General features: G+C 35.5%; 1 long non-coding RNA gene across 1 annotated transcript in view; it reads left to right on the top strand.

Moving 5' to 3' along the window:
* LOC150056904 (uncharacterized) overlaps positions 1-14,954 on the top strand; it is a 33,048-nt gene extending 18,094 nt beyond the window's left edge. Inside the window, exon 2 of the long non-coding RNA XR_016537017.1 lies at positions 14,309-14,954. This is a non-coding gene — a long non-coding RNA (uncharacterized LOC150056904). The remainder of the gene's footprint in view (positions 1-14,308) is intronic.
* The last annotated feature ends 6,203 nt before the right edge of the window (positions 14,955-21,157 follow it).

Raw genomic sequence — 21,157 nt, 5'->3', positions numbered from 1 at the left:
ACATTGGCATCAGGAAGAGGGGTCATTTGCCTGGTGTGTTTTGTTACTAAGGAGCTACTTGAAACTTTGAAGAACATTATCAAGATACAAGGCTCTTCTCAGACACATTTCTGTAAAGTTTTATTTCACATTATTCCTTCAAGAATCTTAAGAAACAGATCAAACTAATTTCAAACAGAGGAACATCTTGACTTCTTTAATAAAAGGAGATTTTTTTCCTCTTCTTTTAAAATCAAGACAATAGGTAGAGAAGAAAATATAAACCTAGATTTATACCAGACACATTTTCTAGGAGACTAAATATAAAAATTCATTTAAAAGAAAGGTAGTGTGAGGAAATTTTTCTTTTACTGAATTATTCTTGTGCCAGCATCTCTGGCTTTTACTAATTGATATTCTATCTTTGAAAATAGGTAGAAAAGTCATAGAAGCAGATGATTTTTACCAGTTAATGGGCCAACAGATTTGATTGAAATCTGTAGAACAGAAAGGATTGAAGATATAAATGGAGGTACAGGGGCAACTGTGTCTGCACTTTTGGCTATAGTTGTGAAATAGAAATGACATGTTTTAAGAAGAGACAGATCATTATATAATGAATGAAACAATGAGAAACATATAAATGTACTACAAATTACACATATAGATACAATTAGAGCATAATGAGGGGAGATTAATTTTACTAAGTAACTTATATAAAATGTCAGATTTCAATGATCTGTAATATATAGGTATAGATTTTATACATATAGGCTTGGGATAGACATCTCTTCATCTGCTCAAATATATATTGTGACAATGACTAGTCAAAAGCCAGATGACACAGGATCTTCTAGAGACAATGGGGTATTTGTTTAAGTATGTCTAGGTGTCATTAAAAGATTACTTTTTGACAGTCCTGGGGCTTGAACGTAGGGCCGGGGCACTATTTTTGGACACGCCATTTTTTTTCCTTATTGGTAGTGCTCTCTCACCTGAGCCCCAGCACCACTTCTGGCTTTTATTGTGTATGCGATACTAAGGAATCGAACCCAGGGCTTCATGCATGTTAGGAGAGCACTTCTACCACTAGGCTAGGCTCCTAGCCCCATTAAATTATATTTCTATTACAGAAACCATACTTGAAATATTCACATTTCAATGTCTGTATCATCATTAACGGAAAGTTATCTCCGTGTTTACTCACTCCGTTTGAGCTCCTCTCACAACTCCTGAAAAGTATCTTTCTTGGTTATTTTCTTTTTCATTCTATGACTTTGAATAATTGAGATAGTTAATAAAAATCATGCTGTAGGGGTCTTTCAGTGAATATTGTATTTCATAAATGATCATTGACTCAAAGGTTCATCATGTAGTCACATATTGTAATTGTTTTCTTTTGTGAGCCTAAGATTCCATTTCATTTATCTAGTATCACTGTTTCATCCTCTTACAGCCTGATAGTCACTTATGCCACCTCTACATTACAGCCATTGTAATAGTTCTTCAACATAACTTTTTAACAGGGCAAAGTAACTTTTACTTTTTATGTGTTTTATAGATTTTCTCTTGAAAGCAGAAATGCAAGGAGTCTACTATTCCTTAAAGCCTAGTGTTTCCATCTTCTCAGAAAGGTTATAAGGAAGAACTGCTTATAACATTGTTGCTTTATGTAACTTAGCCAGGCCTGCTTTCAATGCACTCCTGGTATGAAAGCGCTAGACAAACTTGTGTTGAGGACTGATGTCTACTGTCTATGAAGCCCTAATTCTTTATCTATAAAATGAAGGAGAACACCTTTTTTTCAAAGTTAGTAGGAAGTTTGTAATGACCATGGCTTTCATAAGGAAGGTATGGATCCTAATGCTGTTTCTAGAAGATTCATTTCTATCTCTGCAACACTAACCTAGGAGCTATTAGCCCAGAATACAGAGGAGTGAACTGAAACTGAAAATTATCAAGTTAATTATTAGTCCTATAATACTAGTCATCTTAATCTGCTGCCAGTGCTTCATATAAAGTTCTAAAAATTAAAATGAAATGGAACGTATTTCTTATACAAGATATTTAATTGCAATAGCATTAATGGATACATTTTAATGATTAATTATTTTAGAGAATAATCAACAATTTATTACCTGATTCAAAATTTTGATACCTTACCCAACTCTTTGGCAAAGTAAGCAAATACCCTTAACTGTTAAACCTCTGAATGACTGAATGAAGTCAGAACCTTAAAGTGACATATTTAAAATTGTGGGTAGAAAATACATGTAATGGTTTCAACATTCTCATTTCTCTTCTCTGAGTTAGGAATATTGAGAATTGACAGAAAAAATGTGACGCACATATCTGATTTTTGCTAACTAATGAACAATAAAAGACATGCTCAAAGTAGACTAAATGCATAGATGGAAATGAAATAATGAAACCACTTACTATGTACAATTTAATACTACCAATAACTATTATCAGTTTAAAAAGTAAAAATAACTATTACAAACAGCATTTAAAATAAAAATATATGAATGGCAATGCTGATATCTTAAGAGTAGCGATAAAGGTCAAGGGAATTAATTAATCCTTACAAAGCATTATTGTTCTCTTATAGGATAGAATTTTATACATTAACATTTATAAACAAAACTTTTTTCATATGTTTTCATTGTAATTAATAGAAGCGTTACATTATATTCACCAGATAGAAGGTACATTACTTCACAAATATTGATACCCTTTCTCATGTGATGGTCCCCATTTCCCTCCCCTCCACCTCCCCCTCATCTTCCCCTCTTCCCTATCCTATTTCAAACACCAAAGTAAGCATATATAAAATATAACAGATAACAAGGTGAAATATTGTAACAATATGAGATAACCAAGGGAGAGCAAAAGAGATGAGAGATAACATAATACATTAAGGACAACGATTACTCATTATATAGTTTTTGTTTCTATATCCTGGAGGTCCTTACATTTAGCAAACAAAACCTTTAATTATTATGGAAACTTACAATTTGCTTCATTTTGCCTACTTTAATAACATAAGCTCATAAAAATCAATGAAAGTGATAACAAATGAATCTGACAATTTCTGTTTAAAAGAGGGTTTTAAAATGCTCGCATCAAGAAAAACTAATTACATGTATGTATATATCTCTAAATATACATACATGTCTACATATATCACAGCTATCATTTTATGGGAAATACCAAATTCACAATCTGTGACCAACACAACATGCCAAGTGATTAATATGATATATATATATCACATATATATCATATATATATATGAGAGAGGTAACATTAGATAAATAGATCAGAATATTTGGGGGATGAATATAGAAAAAGACATATAATACTGATAAATTTAATACCACCAAGACAAGCAAAATATTGCAAAATCTCAGCAACATATACTATTACTGAGTTCATAAGCATCTGTAACTATATGGAATAGGAATAATGATTTTTATGTGAGGATAAGAAAGGAACAAAGCAGAGTCTCCTGATTTACCATATTAAGAAATCAATTGAGGGGCCGGGAGTTTGGCCTAGTGGTAGAGTGCTTGCCTAGCATGCACGAAGACCCAGGTTCGATTCCTTGGTACAACATACGTAGCAAAAAGCCAGAAGTGGTGCTGTGGCTCAAGTGGTGGAGCCCTAGCCTTGAGAAAACCCAGGGACAGTGCTCAGGCCCTGAGCCCAAGCCCAGGACTGGGAAAAAAAAATCAATTGATAATACCTAAAGTGGCAAGAAATAGCACAATAAATATACTATTTTAAAATGTATTAAGAATTACCAGAAGAAACATTAAATCCTTCCAGCAAAGTTTCAAGACATTAAAGGTATCCCAATCAAGGTAAGCAAAGTATACAAAGTAAGCAAAGCTTTAATGAATGGTTAGGTTTCTTGGAGAATGCAGGCAAATAGGAGGGAAGTTGCAATTAATAGTGTTAAATGCAGGCTCCACAGTAATCTCCTTCTTAGTGATTTGTGCATGAACTAGTTTTAACATACTCTCTCAGCTATGGATAACTGAAACTAGCTTGTAGATCCTGGAAATGCAATAAAGTAGTCCAATGCAATGAATCTGCTAATATATTAATCCCTTGGCATGTTGTGTTGGTCACAGCTTGTGCATTTGGTACTCCCCATAAATGACAGCGGTGATATAAGTAGATATAGTGTCAACTGTGCTTGGAATAGTATTTTTTATTGTTTTATAAGACAGAGGGCATATCATATAATAAGAGGGTTGAAATGGATATTAGATGTTATCTGGTCCTACCAGTTGTTTGAATCTTGAATTTTCTGTCCTCTATCTTAATTTAGAGGAGAGTGTCTTTCCACTAAATTTTAAATATTTATACCCAGTGATTGAATAGGAATATCTTGGGTTAAACAAATTACTCAATATTGAAGAGACTGTGAACCTGGTAGCAGGTTACTGAGAGATAGTGTTGTGGTCCTCTTTGGGGAATTTGTTAGTGTGTATGGAATAATGAATAATATCTATTTGAGGAATATTTTAACTGTAGATGTTTTGGAATGTTTTGCCTTAATTGAATATAATGGCTTAAGGAGGTTCTACACGTATGTGAGGAGGATTCAGGACTAAAGTTTGGTATTGAGCAAACATAAAGATGTTGGTCAGATGGATAGATTTTAAATAGCTATACAATCCTATTCAAATAGATGTCTAATGTTCCATTTTTAAACTTCTGGGAAGTAAGGGTCTGTTAAACAGATAGATTACCATAGCTTGGCTTTAGTTAATTTAGGGAAGCTTCCTGCAGAAACAACACATTTCGAGGAAAGGCTATCGTCATACATGTAGATGACAATAATGCTGGACTGTTGGCCTGTCAAACATGCAGAGCAAGTGATGAATTTTTCATCATATTGAGATTTGAAGAGGGCTACCTCTTGCTTGCTAGACAAGCACAACACTATTGCTTGAGGAAAGTTTTGCTTTTCATTAAGATATTGTTATGTCATGCCTTCATTATGTCTAACAAGACCTCTTCCATAGCATCTTATCTCTCATCTGTCATCTTGGCTCTCTTTGATTTCTATCTTGTTAAATCAATCATCCATTGATCTTCCCAAATTAGTAACTTGTTAGGAAAAAATATTTTCTTCCTTAAAGCCTTCCTCTTGCTGATGAATAGATTCTAGATTACCTAAATGATATCACTGCTTTCACAGTATTTCATTATTACCACACATGCAAGCTTTCTCACGACTCTGTCAGTCATGTTTTTCAATAACATCATGTCTAAATCAATAATGCTCCCGTGTCTGCTTTTGAGATTTTATGCATGCTATATTGCTTGTCTACAATGTTGCCTAAGAAGTTACCTTGGAATAATTCCTAGAGATTTTTTTTATTAAAGTACTTGTATTTTTGAATAGCAACATCTAATAATGACATGGTCCAGATACTTTATCTTAACCATTACTTTTCTCATATAGAACATTAGAAACCCAATTATTTGAGATAGTCACCAATTTTAATCAATCAAAGTTTTCTCCCACATTTTACATACAATTGAACAAATTTGTAAATTGTCATTTTCCCCATTCTGTCCATCTAGAATGATTTTTCTACCTTTTACATATTTGTTCATTTTGTTAAGAAACATAGCAAATTTATAATAAATGTGCTGTAAATAAATATAGAATGTGAAATGTATTCATCAAGAATTCAATATTTTAAATATTTTTCTCAGTTCTTGGTCAAGCATAGGCATATAAACTATTTGCACATACTATTTTATAAAGTACTACCATTCTCTCATAAATTATTATAAATAATTTCTTTGCAATTGATATTACTACTCAGAGATGGATTAGTAATTATATAAAACTTTATTTTGAGGATGTGTTTTTATACCATGTTTTAACTGGTTTCTTTTCTCACTTTTGCTATTAGATATCATTAACTAACATTTATGTACATCTATTCTTGAAAAAATGAATATATTTAATTGTAAAATTTTCATGCAGAATTAATTTATTAAACCACATGCAATTTTTTTAGATTGGTTTACTCACATTTCCATGAAATGTTATTGCAACTTAATATTTTAACACTGATGAATTTAAATACTTATTTACCATGTTCTTGCTTAAGTTTTTGACTACTTAAGAATTTTAAATTTCACTGATTTAATTTGTAGTTTTTGTTACCACTAAAAATAAAGCTTTTTGTTTCGCCCTCCTGCTGTTCTTAGGATTTGAACTCCGGGCCTGTGGCTTCCTTAAATATGTTTTGCTAAAAAAGTTCCCTACCACAAAAAGCACAGCTCCACTTCCAGCTTTTTAAATTTATTTATTTGTTTGTTTGTTTTAATATAAAAGTGATATACAGTGGAGTACTACCAGGTTTTTAGTGGCTAATTGGAGATAAGATTTTCATGGACTTTCTTTTTTTATTGTAATTAATAGAAGGGTTACATTATAATCACCATATAGAAAGTGCATTACTTCATAAACATTGATACCCTTTCTCATGACATGGTCCATGGACTTTCTAATCCAGGATTGACTTAAAATTGTATTTCTCAGACCTCATCCTCCTGAGCAGCTGATAATAGAAGGTATGAGCCACAGATACCCAGATTACTAATTCTTTTATTATTCTTTTTCCTCATTTTCTTGAACATTAAAACGATTGCTATGTGCTTAATGACATAAAAACTCTTGCAATCAGAAGATTTAAATCGGGCTTTATATATTATAAAAATTGTTTTAACATTAATGTATGCTTTTTTTTAAAGCATTCTAGATCTTTTTTTTTTTTTTTTGCCGGTCCTAGGCTTGAACTCAGGTCCTGAGCACTGTCCTTGGACTTTATCAAGGCTAGAGCTCTACCGCTTGAGCCTCAGTACCACTTCCGGCTTTTTTCTATGTATGTGGTACCAAGGAATCGAACCTGGGTCATCGTGCATACCAGGCAAGCACTCTACCACTAGGCCAAACTCCCGGCCCAGCATTCTAGATCTTATTGACATTTCATGTAATTATTTTATTTTGTTTACTCAAGATGTTCTATTATAAATCTTGAAAAACGTTGTCAGGCTTATAATACATGATAGATCATTTTGATAAATTCAGTATTATAAACTAATGAACAGAGGCAATTGCTGTTCTATTTTACAATACAAAAAAGATTCAACATAGGATGTTTTTGTGCTGTAGAAGTACTTTATTCCTGAGCTACACCTCTGGCTTCAAGTTAAGCAATATATCCAGCTCCTCACATCCTTTACTTTTAGTGTATATGTGTGTTTTGAGACATTTAAGATCTACTTTCTTATCACTTCTGAAGTAGAATACAATATTTTATTATCCCTTTCATGTTTGAACAATTATTTTTTCTTGTGGGTCATGGGGCTTGAACTTGGCCTGGGCACCGTCCCTGAACTCTTCAGTTCAAGGCTACTGCCTTACCCTTGGGCTGAGTACTGCTCCCCATTTTCTAGAGGTTCATTGGAGATAAGAGTCTCAGGTCCTTTTGTGCCCGGGCTGGCTTTGAACCTTGATCCTTAGATCTTAGCTTCTGTGTAGCTAGGATTACAGGCATGAGTCACTGCACCTGACAACAATTTTTAAATATATATTTTGACTTTGTGTTACTAGTATATATCACACTGTTGCTTTGAATTACATTTAGATGTTTATTTTCATATATGCCTTGATTACTTTGTTTCATTTTAATCTTGTTTTTTATGACAGACTGATTTGCTCACGTTCTTTTTCATATTTTCTATCTTTTAAAAATAATTTGTTTTTTATTTTTTTTCAATATTTTTATTGTAATTAATAAAAGAGTTACATGATATTTGCCAGATAGAAGGTGCATTAATTCACCTTTCACATATCTTGGTCCCCATTACCCTCCCCCTCACCCCCCCATCTTGGTTTAAAAAAAAATATATATATATATAATTTGTGTCTCTTGTGACAATATGCAAACTTTTTCCAATTAAGACAGCTTTAAACAGACATTCCATTCATTTGCATATCATTTCCTTATTACTTAAAATATTTTAATAAAGGTATTCCATTCCCTATTTTGCATTATCTTTTCCTTCCTGCTTGCTTGATGTCTTCTATGACACATGGTTTTGTCTTACTTCTATATAGTTTCTTATTAATTGTAGCCATTTAAAATTATTTTAGCTAAATAATTAAATTTGCATTTAATTATTAATTATATAAAATTACTAAAATTATATTAAATTTAGTAAAATTAAAAATTAATTGGTATTGGCAAATACACTTTCAAAGTTCCGATTATATCTCCCCCTGCAGCTGTGTTCCTTGATTCTGACATTACTTTTTCTGAGAATAAATGTATTGGATTCAGAGTCAAACTCAATGGACTACCCAGATATTTATTTAATTCCATTTTATGACACTGAGCTACAGTAACATGAGCAGAATCTAGTGCTTTTCTGCTCAGAGTAAATACTATATCTTCCCAACACTGAATGTTTAGAAGATACTTAATAGTTTTTTCTCTTTCCTGAGTAACATTTTCCTCAAACCATTTTCAAGCAAAACAAAAATACTTTATTATTCTGTTATTATAAGCTGGTCTTTAGTTTCACTCATTACTGACATTATGGCCTTTTTATTGTACTAATTTTTGTTTCTTCACTTGGCCTAAGTTTTGCCTGTATATGAGCCTACCAGTGGAGGAAATAAGTGTGTGCACACATGTCATCAAAGTCAGCATTCCATTTTCATTGTGTTCATATATCATGTTTTAATATCATCCCTAGCTTTATATTTTAGTTATATTCTTAGCTTTTTCCTTAAATATTTTTGGAAATGAAAAGTGAATGACATTAAAATGCAAATAAAATGCGAACATTTTAAAAAGGAAGAAATATACATGATGAAATTTGAAGAGGAATTTAGTATGTTAACAATTTGCTAAAGACATAGACCAATATACATCAGTTCATAAAATCCTTAATCAGGTTAGACATGTGCTTCGATAAGTATGGAAGAGATAACTAGGATATTTGGAAATTTTACATATAATTTTGGGTGTCAGAAGTAGCATTATACATAAGTAAAAAAGTGTAATTCTCAGGCCAGGATTTTGGCCTAGTGGTAGCATGCTTGCCTAGCATGCATGAAGACCCCGGGTTCGATTCCTCGGTACTACATACATAGAAAAAAGCTGGAAATGGTGCTGAGGCTCAAGTGGTAGAGTCTAGCCTTGGGAAACTCCAAGGACAGTGCTCAGGCCCTAAGCTCAACCCCAGGACTGGCAAAAAAAAAAAAAAAGTGTAATTCTCTGAGTAGTTTCCACCAGAATAAGAGTGCTTTTCTATTTCTTATATGATTAAAATTTTACACTTCAAAAAGTTTAAGAGAAAAAATAAGAATTGTACTTCTTAAATGATTAAAAATGGAATTGAAATTTCAGCAAATTTTTCTTCTAGTTACAGTTGTTTTATCTTAAACACAATATTTTCCCTATGTTTAATACTTTACAGGACCAAAACTCCTTAGGTTTGCCATTACAATGACAAAACTGTGCTTAGTATTTGACAATTCAGAAAAAAAATCGTGTGATTTGCTGGGGAGTCAGACTTGAGCAACTGGGGGGATAAATCAAGGGTTGTGGAGATGATACAGATGATCCCAGAAGTGGCTGACGGAGAATTTGGCCTGTGCTTTTACTCTGTGCATGTTCTGAAACACTGTATTTATTAATCCATTAAATCCTTCCATGATTCTTTGTTCTCAATGCCATTTTATAAGAGGCAAAACATGGGTCAAAGGTAGTTCAATTCTAGATTGACATAAACCACAGGCATTCAGAATTTTAGTCTCAAATATGACTAAGTTGTGCCTTTCTTATTTCACAGCATTATGGAGACAAAATATATATTTGTTCCTCGGTACACCCCTTTAGGCATTTTCATGTCTCCAGAGCTAGGATTGGACACTGGATAAACTAACAAGTTTATACCTATTCCTCGTTATTTTTGTATTTTAACAAAGAAGGAGTAGGTTTTGACATAAAAAACAATCCTTATAAAATATTCTCATGATTTAACACTTCTTTTATGTTACTGAAATTCTTTCCTTTATAAAACATAAACTTGTAATTCATGAGTGCTCTTGGATTACAGCTCAGAAGGAGACATCTTAGGTGAGGTCCTGCTTCTCATATCCAGCCTTGTAGATAGAGTGCTAAATATATAACCTTGACACTTAATAGGGCAGGAGAAGGAAAAGCAGGAAGAGGCACATTGAACAAATATTATTGTTGTGAGACAGTTTCCCAAGAGTCTCAGGTCATGGCTTTTTTAGTGAAATATTTCCTGACATGTTTTGTTTTAGACTAGAAGAATATTTCAGGTAATGGTTACCTGGGACTATACAGTGTCTTCTTAATGTCCAGTTCTCTTACTACAATAAAGACTGGGTAAATATTATAAAATATTTTAGTGCCTTAAATTCATTGTCTTTCTCTCCCATAATCCAATGTACTGACTTTATATCTGCAGTAATGATGATTTTTGTCCTTCGCATTAAATCTAAAGAAAGCTGTTCCATGATGCTGATCTTGCTGTTGTTTTTGCTGTAATAAACTGCTCTTTATTTCTCATCCAGAATTTCACATTGCATGTCAGTCTTCACAGAACTTTGTATCTAGCTTATGAGCTTCTAAGTGGGCTACATTATCAAATAGTTTTCAAGTTCTGATAGCCAAAGCAAATGTCTTCACTTAAAGGAATTAATTCCTTCAGGTATGGTATTCAAAAATGAAAGAAATGAGACATATTGGGGACTGTGCTATAGATGTAACAGCCTTCGATCAATGACTGTGAAGGATCTTGGTTGTTTTGGGGACTATATTTGGAGATAAGAAGTATATTTGAGCGTGTGTGTTTTGCTTTCTTTTTACTACAACATAATTCTAACAGTAATTTGGCTTACAGCTTTATAAACATTACATGGATATTTTCATTGCATTTTAATGGGAAGTTGGAAAAATTAAGGTGTCATTAGTCCGCTGCCTTATTAAAATACAAATTTCATAGTTCTCTTCAATAAATTCAATTACAGCTTCCCGAGCTCAGACTTTATCTTATTTGTTTTATCACTATCAGTATGGTAGTTCAGTAAAAGAAAAATCGAAGTGCTTAACAAGATAAAATAAGGTTCTCTCCCTTTTATACATATCAAGAAAAAAAACAACAAAGGAAGGAAGAAAGAAAAAGAACACATGAAAAGGGTATTACAAACACATCCATCACTTGCTTCCCAAACTTAGGGCAGAAATAATCACTTAACAGTATTTATTGAAGAATCATTAGTATATGAAATTAAAGAAGTCTCTTGTAGAAACATAATGAATTACTATCTTCTAGAGGCTTGTATAAGATGATTGAGATAAAATATTAACAATAAAAGAATATGTTGAGGCTGATGCAATGACTCATACCCATAATCCCAGGTACTCAGGAGACTGAGATCTAGGATCTCAGGTTCAAAGACAGCCTAGGCACTATAGACCATGAGATCCTTATCTCCAATTGACCACTAAAAAATGAAAAATGGGGCTGTGTGCTGTGTGGCTCCAGGGGTAGGGTGGTAGCCTTGAGCTGAAGAACTCAGGGATAGCGCCCAGGCCGAGTCAAGCCCCATAACAGCCCCCGACACAAAAGAATATGTTGAAATATATTAAAATAAGGATTTGCGATCTAGTACAATAGAGTTTTGCATCCTACACAAAGAGTGAATTAGATAAATTAGGTTAGACATGTCAATCCCTATGGATTTATCACATTGTGCCACAACTTATAAGTGATTTTTTAAATGTTTTTCTAACAGTGGAAAGTAATAATAGATAATATTTAATATTTAAGTATTTCTTGAATGGATTATCACACTTCCTGCTGGGTTGCCTGCAAATTTCTAGAGACTGCTTATGGACATTTCAAATCTCCCAGGATTTTCCTGGTTACCTTCTCTGGGTGCATCGGCTCTCACAAGTTGGTGTAACAGATATACATCAGATGGGCATAAAAATGATATTTTGGTTTTAGATCAGTATTTAAATCACAGCTTAGGACATACTCATATCGCCTGCTACCTACTTGAACCTTGTGGGATTTCTCTTCCACCTCTGGAACAAATCTTTAAGGCAATTCTCACTTTCCAAATTCTTTTCCTCAGTTGCTCTTTCCAAGGCTTTCTTTACTAACTTACATTTTCCCCAAATGTTATTTTTTTTTAAATCACAGCTGATTAGGAACAGAGCAGGGTCTTATCTGTTCAAGGTTTGCTGGTGTTAGCAAAGACTATGAAATAGTTGGAAGAGGGGAGTTTTTACTGAAACTGGCCTCTTAGCCTATCAAGCAGTCTCAATGTCTAAGAACACAACAGGTTCTGATGTTCCCCCAAAAGGAGCTGAAATGGGGTCGCTCCCACTATGAGTGGGACCCCACAACACAACAGTTATCACTAGCTCTATATATCACCAACTGAGCTCAGCATGGGAAGAAGGGTGGAGCTGGAATACATCTGTTCCCCCTACCTCTTTAATTTCTAAAGGGATCGATTTCTAGATTCCAGAAAAACATAAATATAAAACAGGACAGAGAAACAGAGATTCACTTCTGGAAGATTTTTGAATGACTCCAAAAAGATGTTTGCATGGCACATCTGGCATTGGCAAGCTGTCTGTCTGTCAAGAGTAGCAGAAAGAACCACAGGACCCTGGAAGATGCTACTGCAGCCTAGTCCAGATCCAGCCTTTCTGCCTAGTCCATCCTGACTTCCTCCACTGTGGCAAAAATGGATCCCTGCCTGGCTCCATCATATGGCAGTAAAGACTACTGACCCAGATGGAAGGCAGAAGTCATATCCACTAATGTGGGACCATTACATCATCCTGACCTTTTGCCCTCCTAACTGCTGTTCATTTGTGTTCTGTTTCACTTATTGGTAATGTTAACTCCCACAAGTTAGAATAAGAAGGGTTTGTGAGCACAGGGATTAATTGGATTTGGTTTCTATGCTATTTTATAATTAGATACATTTTGGTAAATAGCAAAGTTTGCCAAATATGCCAAGTAGCACATTGTGCCAAGTTTAGATTTCTGGCACAGTACTGGTACTTGTAACTCTTGCAGTAAGAAACTGTTTTTAGTTAAAAATCCTAATCAGTTTCTGTTTACATCTACTGAGTTTTGTCATTGCAAAACTCTAACAAGTACTTGTTGGTCAATCCTTCACAAGTTAAAGGTAAGCTCTAGTGTTATTGGTCTCCTTGTGGCTTTAATTGGAAATTAAAATAAAGGCCTTCTGTAACAAAGACTCCTTTGATTGTAATTCAATGCCAGCTCAGGCAGAGATAAAAAAAAAAATCTCTAAAACTCCATCTCCCAACTAACGAGCAAAAAGCCAGACTAGAAACATGGCTCAAGGAGCTATAATCACTAACCGGTCAAATGCTGGAAGTGGGACACTGACTCAAAGTGGTAGAGCGCTAACTCCGAGCAGATGTGCTCAGGGACAGAGCCCAGTTCTTGAGTTCAAAACCCTATAAATGCCTGCTGGGACAAGCTATCCCAGCAAGGAGCATCTAAAACCCCTGGTGATCAGTCTTGACCTTGAGGTACCTTGGAGCAGAATAAAAAGATCATGTCACATTCTAAATGGTATCACTTAAAAATTAATCAGAGCTGGGAGATCAAGTGAAATAGTTGATAACCACTGCAATGCAGCCCTAGACTCTAACTGGCTATTTCTAGCCAGTCCACAGCATTCTGTCATTTTTTTTGAGGGGGGAGATCATGGGGCTTGAACTCTGAGCCTGGGTGCTGGCCCTGAGCTCTTCAGCTGAAGGCTATAGCCCCACCCTTTTAGCCACAGCCCCACTTCCCCTTTTCTAGTGATTAATTGGAGAAAAGACTCTCACCTTCTTTAGCGCCCAGGCAGGTTTGATCCACATCCCGCAGATCTCAGCCTGTAGAGTAGCTAGGATGACAAGCATGAGCCATTCTGTCCTTTGTAGTGGACTCAGACTCCTTCCTGCTCTCCTTGAATCACCGCCCTAGCACAGAAAAGGTGAGACCTGCCTATTCTTATGGGAACAATGCTTGCTAGTACGTCATGAATCAGGATTGGTGGAAAAGAACTTGGAGACTCTGAATAAGTTAAAAGAACTTAAAACACCAGCAGTCCAGGGGACCTGTCCTGGATTGGTTTCAGAGCCCCCTCACTGCTTGGCTACTACCCTGAATAGGCCCATTGATTTTAATTTCTTTTGCTTTTATTCAGAGCCACATCCAAGAAATGGGAAGTTTCCACTTCTGCTCGAGGAACGGCATTGGGAGGGAGCCCCCTCCCCCACAAGCTGAGAGCAGTGCCATCTTGACTGCTGGCAAAGACCAGGACAAAGCAATTGGAGCCTGAGAGGTGATGCTGGAAACACCATCTTTCCAACTGGCAAAAGATTTCCCAGAGATACCTTAGCCAGAAATCCGGCCCCAGCGTTGCTGAAGTCCAGACTTGCACTGGCCACAGACCTGGTAAACAAAGTGTCCCGTGGATCTTTCAGCTTTGTTTTCCCAATCAAGCAATCTGATCTGAAAAACCGCAAAGCCAAATCACAAGAGAAAAAGACTCTGTGAAGTGTTTGAATCCCGAATTTACTGGAGACAAAGTTTCCTATCCTGCCCCCCCTAAAAAAAAAAACCTGAACTCTTGTTTGTTTGTTTGTTTTTGTACCCCTTTTCATTTGCATTTTTTGGTGTTCTTATTTTTTTTCTTTGCCATTTTACCTACACCTTTTTCCTAATGTTATGATTCATTCCTTTTTTTTTCCCTACTCTCTTTTCCTGCATCACTTCTGTCATTGTGATTGTTCCTAGAAACAAGGTGACAGCTCTGGGTACAGTTTGAATAAAAATGATATCCATATTGATACACTCACCTGCTTTTTAAACTCCTGGTTCTCAACCCTAGTATCTCTTGGGTAAGAACTCACAATAGTGAGGAATCTCCCCCACCTTTTCATTTTTTTTTGTTTTCTGTTTGTTTGTTTGTGGTGTGTGTGTGTGTGTGTGTGTGTGTGTGTGTGTGTGTGTGTGTGCTGTTTTCTTTTATTTTGTTGTTTGTTTCTTTTTTCTTTTTAAAATTTGTATCATTGAAATCTCCTATATATACCTCCCTCTTTTCTCTATATATTCTTCTTATTACTCTTCTTATTTTCATAAGTTTTATCTAAGTTCATATAAACTTTCTACTCAAATATTCTACCTGTCTATCACCTTAGGTCAGTTATCCTAAAATGATACCTTTTCTTCATTACTATAATAATCTTACACTCTTGCATTATTCTTTTCCTACCTCCCTTGTTGTCTTTCATATTATTTTTCTGTCTCTGGTCCTCTGTTCATCCTTCAACTCATAATGCATGGATCTACATTTGATGGTTGTTGAGCAATGCTGTGTATCTAGGTGTTCAACTAAACTCTAGGTCCAGACTGACTTAAATACAATAGAGATTGGATTGAGGGGCTTATTGCTTTGGTCATAAATCGGTAATCTGTGGTTGTATTAGATTTGTATGTAAGTGCACAAAAAGAAACAGTGATATTACCAATCTAAAAGTATGAACATCTATTGTCAGCCAACTAAAAAGGTCCAGGCTGGTTATATCTGAAAAATTATAATCTTGTTTAGTATTAATCTTGCTCCCATTTTCAAATGGGCAGAACAAGAAACTCCACATAAATGTCAACTCAAGGAATAGCATCTCCCACCAAACATAAACAGGCAATGGAGCAGTCAATGGCAAATCTAGAGGACAGTCTACCAAGTGCTATACAAATGCAATTGATAAACATCATTAATGAAAAGTGTGAAAACATAAAGAAAGGGAGGAAGCCATAGCTAAACAAGAGGAAACCATAAACAAGGAGATATGTGAAAAAGGGGAAGCCATAAAGGAGGCCATAATAAAGGTTTTTCAAAGAAAAATGGACGATTTCATAGAATCCACAAACATAAAGCTGACTGAACTCCAACAAATGTCCAAAGAGAATAAAGCTGCTGAGCTAACCACTCAAATGGAAATCAAGGACCTAAAGAAATCAATGCAGGATCTAAAACAAGAGATTCAAGGCATCAAAAATGAGCAATTAGAAGCAAGGGAGATGAGGAATAAAGTAGAAAGCTTTGATAGCAGGTTAGACAATACAGAAGAGAGTATTTCTGGGGTTGAAGATAATTTAGTTGTTATAGAGAAAGAACAGAAAATGAGTCAAACCAAATCTAGGAAATATGAGACAGAGCTTCAGGAGGTCCAAGATACAATTAGGAAGCCTAATTTAAGGCTAATTGGTATTGAGGAGGGTCTAGAGAAAGAGGTCAATGGTATTGGAAATACACTTCAGGGAATCATCTCAGAGAACTTCCCAAATATCCAGAAGGGCATGCCCATCCAGATACAAGAAGCTTTTAGAATGATTGTTGTCCTTAATGTACTATGTTGTGTCTCATCTCCTTTGTTGTCCCTTGGTTATCTCATATTGGTATAGTATCTCACTTTGTTATCTGATATATTGAACTTATTTGTATTTGGATATTTGAAATTTGATAGGGAAGGGGGGAAAACCAAGACGGGTGGGGGGTGGGGGGGGAGGGAAACGGGTACCAGGACATGTGAAAGGGTATCAATGTATGTGAATTAATGCACCTTCTATCTGGCAAATACCATGTAACCCTTTTACTAATTACAATAAAAAAATAAAATAAAATAAAAAAAAAGAAGCTTTTAGAACCCCAAACAGACCTGACCAGAAAAGGACCTCCCACCATCAAATTATAATCCGAACTGGATCAACAGAGACCAAAGAAAGGATCTTAAAAGCAGCCAGGTTGAAGAGAACAATCACGTATAAAGTCAAACCAATCAGAATAACTCCAGATTTCTCAGCAGAGACCATGCAAGCAAGAAGAGATAGGAAAGATATATGTCATGTCCTGAAGTCAAATAACTACCAACCAAGAATACTGTACCCAGCTAAGCTCTCATTCATAACTGAGGGAACAATAAAAACATTCCATTGCAGGGAAAAGCTTTAACATTATGTAGCAACCAAACGAACATTAGAGAAAATTCCCAAAGATGTTCTACTCATAGAAAACCAACACAAACGTAATACAGAGAAAGACATGGCACCTAAAACTCACAACATCTAAGCATCAAAAATACTATCAAGACACAGGCCCTGATGAAAGCTTGGAAAAATGGCAGGAACTAATAAATATTTCTCAATCCGGACTCTCAATATCAATGGACTTTACTCTCCAATTAAATGCCATAGAATATCTAGTTGGATCAAAAAGCAAGATCCATAGTTGTTCTGTCTTCAAGAGACACATCTTACCCAAAAAAACAAAGAGTTTTTGAAAGTGAGAGGTTGGTATAAACTCTATCAAGCTAACGGCCCCCATAAACAGGCTGGAGTTGCCATCCTCATATCAGATAAAATAGACTTCAAACTAAAATTAGTGAGAAAAGAGTAAGAAGGTTACTACATACTACTAAAGGGATCTTTCCTCCAGGAGGACATAACCATCCTAAATATCTACACACCGAATCCTGGAGCTCCGAACTTCATCAAGGAAACTTTACTTTCACTGAAACCATACATAGATCGAAACACAGTGATTGTTGGTGACTTTAACACATCACTCACACCTATGGACAGATCAACCAGGCAAAAACTCAACAGAGAAACCTTAGAATTGAACAACTGTATAGACCAACTAGATCTAACAGACATCTGCAGATTATTCCACCCAGAAACAACACAATATACATTTTTTTTCAGCAGCACATCAACATTTTCCAAAATAGACCACATTTTAGGCCATAAAACAAACCTGGGCAGATTCACAAACACTAAAATTATTCCCTGCACTCTCTCAGACCATAAGGGCATCAAATTGGAACTGAACACCCATCACCACCAGCAAAAACCCTGTAACTCATGGAGATTGAACAACACATTGCTGAATCACCAATGGGTCATCGAAGAGATCAAAACAAATCCAACAGTTTATGAAATTTAACAAAAAGGAGCACACAATATATCAGCTTCTTTGCGACATGGCAAAGGCAGTACTTAGAGGAAAATTTATAGCTCTGAGTGCCTACAATAACAAATTGGAAAAATCTCAAACCAACAATTTAATGTGTCACCTTAAGCTCCTGGAAAAAGAGAAACAAACCAACCCTAATCCCACTAGAAGGAAGCAAATTATTAAAAATCAAAGCAGAATTAAATGAATTGGAGTCCAAAAAAAAAACTATAGAAAGAATCAACAAAACAAGGAGTTGGTTCTTTGAAAAAATTAACAAAATTGACAGACCCTTAGCAAATCTTACCAAAAAAAGAAGAGAACATACCGAAATGAACACAGACATAAATAGTAATATCATGACAGAAATTACCAAGATCCAGAGTATCATGAGAGAATACTTCTCAAACTTTTATGTCAACAAATTTGAGAATCTAGAGGATATGGATGAATTCCTAGCCAATATCATCATATCTACACTGAACCAAGAAGAACTAACCCAAGTAGACAGGCCTATTTCAACCACTGAAATAAAAATGGCAATAAAAGATCTTCCACCTAAGAAAAGCCCAGGGCCACATGGATTCACAGCTGAATTCTACAAGATCTCCAAAGCAGACCTCACACCAATACTCCTCAAGGTCTTCAACAAAATTGAAAATGAAGGTTCTTTACCAAACTCATTCTATGAAGCCAGTATAACCCTCATCCCCAAACCAGACAGAGATTCATCAAAGAAAGAGATCTATAGACCTATTTCTTGGATGAACATCAATGCAAAATGTCTCAACAAAATACTGGCAAACCGTCTACAACAACTCATCAGAAAAAAATTATACACTATGATCAAATAGGATTCATCACAGGGAGGCAAAGCTGGTCCAACATACACAATCAATTAATATAATTCAACACATCAACAGGAGGAAGGACAAAAATGACATGATTGTCTCAATAGATGCAGAAAAGGCATTTGACAAGATCCAATACCCCTTTGTGTTAAAGGCTCTGGAGAAACTAGGAATCCATGGAACATTCCTCAGTGTAATAAAGGCTGTGTATGACAAACCCACAGCTAGTATTATACTTAATGGCGAAAAGTTAAAGCCATTCCCTCTAAAATCAGGAATGAGAGAAGGATGCCCACTCTCTCCACTCCTCTTTAACATAGTATTAGAATTCCTAGCCAGTGCAATAAGGCAAGAAGCAAGCATAAAGGGGATCCAAATAGGGAAAGAGGAAGTAAAACTTTCTCTCTTTGCAGATGACATGATTCTGTATTTAAAGAATCCTACAGTCTCCACTCCAAAGCTCCTTGAGCTGACTCAAAACTTTGGAGGGGTAGCAGGCTATAAAATTAACCATCAAAAATCAACTGCCTTCCTCTATGCCAACAGTGAAAGGAATGAGACAACCATCAGGAAAGCCACTCCTTTTGCAATAGCCTCAAAGAAAATAAAGTACCTAGGAATTACCATAACTAAGAATATAAAGGACCTTTATGGTGAAAACTTTAAAACCCTTGAAAAGGAAATTAAAGCAGAACTAAGGAAATGGAAAAACCGTCCATGCTCCTGGATTGGAAGAATCAACAACATCGTGAAAATGACAATCTTGCCAAGGGCTATCTACAAATTCAACGCAATACCCATCAATATCCCAATGTCATTCTTTAAAGAAATAGGAGAGGCAATCCAAAATTTCATATGGAATAACAAAAGACCCCGTATAGCAAAAACACTTCTTAGTAGAATGAACAGCACAGGAGGAATTTCAATACCAAACTTTAGACTCTATCACAGAGCTATAATTATCAAAACAGCTTGGTACTGGCACAAAAACAGGCCTGAAGACCAATCGACTAGACCTGAGGACCCAGATATTAAACAACAGACCTATGACCACCTAATCTTTGACAAGGGAGTCAAAAAAAATAGAATGGAAGAAAGACAGCCTCTTTAATAAGTGGTGCTGGCAGGACTGGTTAAGCACCTGCAGAAAACTAAAGTTGGATCCTTCTTTGTCACCCTGCACTAGAATTAACTCCAAATGGATCAAAGACCTGGAGGTAAAAGCTGACACACAGAAAACTTTACAAGAAGGATTAGGAGACACACTAGACTCCTTGGCACAGGTCGTAATTTTCTTAATAAGGACCAAGAATCACAACAAATCAGAGAAAGGCTGGATAAGTGGGACTGCATTAAACTGCAGAGCTGTTGTATGGCAAAGGACATAGCTAGTAAATTAATTAGGAAGCCTACAGAATGGGTAAAAATCTTCACCAACCATAAACGGACAAAGGCCTCATATCTAAAATATATCAACAGCTCAAAAAATTCAATCAATCCAAAACTAATCTCCAAAGTAATAACCATCCATTAAAAGGTGGATCAAAGACCTAAAGAGAGTCTTCTCTGAAGAAGAAACAAAAATGGCCTATAGACACATGAAGAAATGCTCAACATCTCTGGTCATAAAAGAAATGCAAATCAAAACAACTCTAAGATTCCACCTCACTCCAGCTAGAATGGCCAGGATCAAGAAAACCAATAACAACAGATGCTGGAGGGGATGTGGCCAGGAGGGATCACTACTACACTGTTGGTAGGAGTGCAAACTCGTTCAACCACTATGAAAAACATTATGGCAGTTCCTCAAAAGAGTAAACATAGAGTTCCCCTATGACCCAGCAATTCCACTACTTGGCATTTACCCAATTGTCCAGAAACAAGGACATACTAAATCCACTAGCACAAGGATGTTCATTGCAGCACTATTTACCATAGCAAAGATATGGAACCAGCCTAGATGTCGCTCAGTTGATGAGTGGATCAACAAGATGTGGTATTTGTACACAATGGAATTCTATGCTGCTGTCAGAAAGAATATTGCCCCATTTGTTAGGAAATGGAAAGACTTAGAAAAAATCATAATAAGGGAAGTAAGACAGACTCAAAGGAACATAGGCTCAATGATTTCCCTCATTCGTCATAATCAGTAGAAACCTTGGGCTCTCATAGCAGAGATTTGCAA

This window comes from Megascapheus bottae, chromosome 11, assembly GCF_031878675.1.
Source record: "Megascapheus bottae isolate mThoBot1 chromosome 11, mThoBot2.hap1, whole genome shotgun sequence".
NCBI classification, from domain to species: Eukaryota; Metazoa; Chordata; class Mammalia; order Rodentia; family Geomyidae; genus Megascapheus; species Megascapheus bottae.
This window is presented reverse-complemented; position numbering and strand designations above follow the sequence as displayed.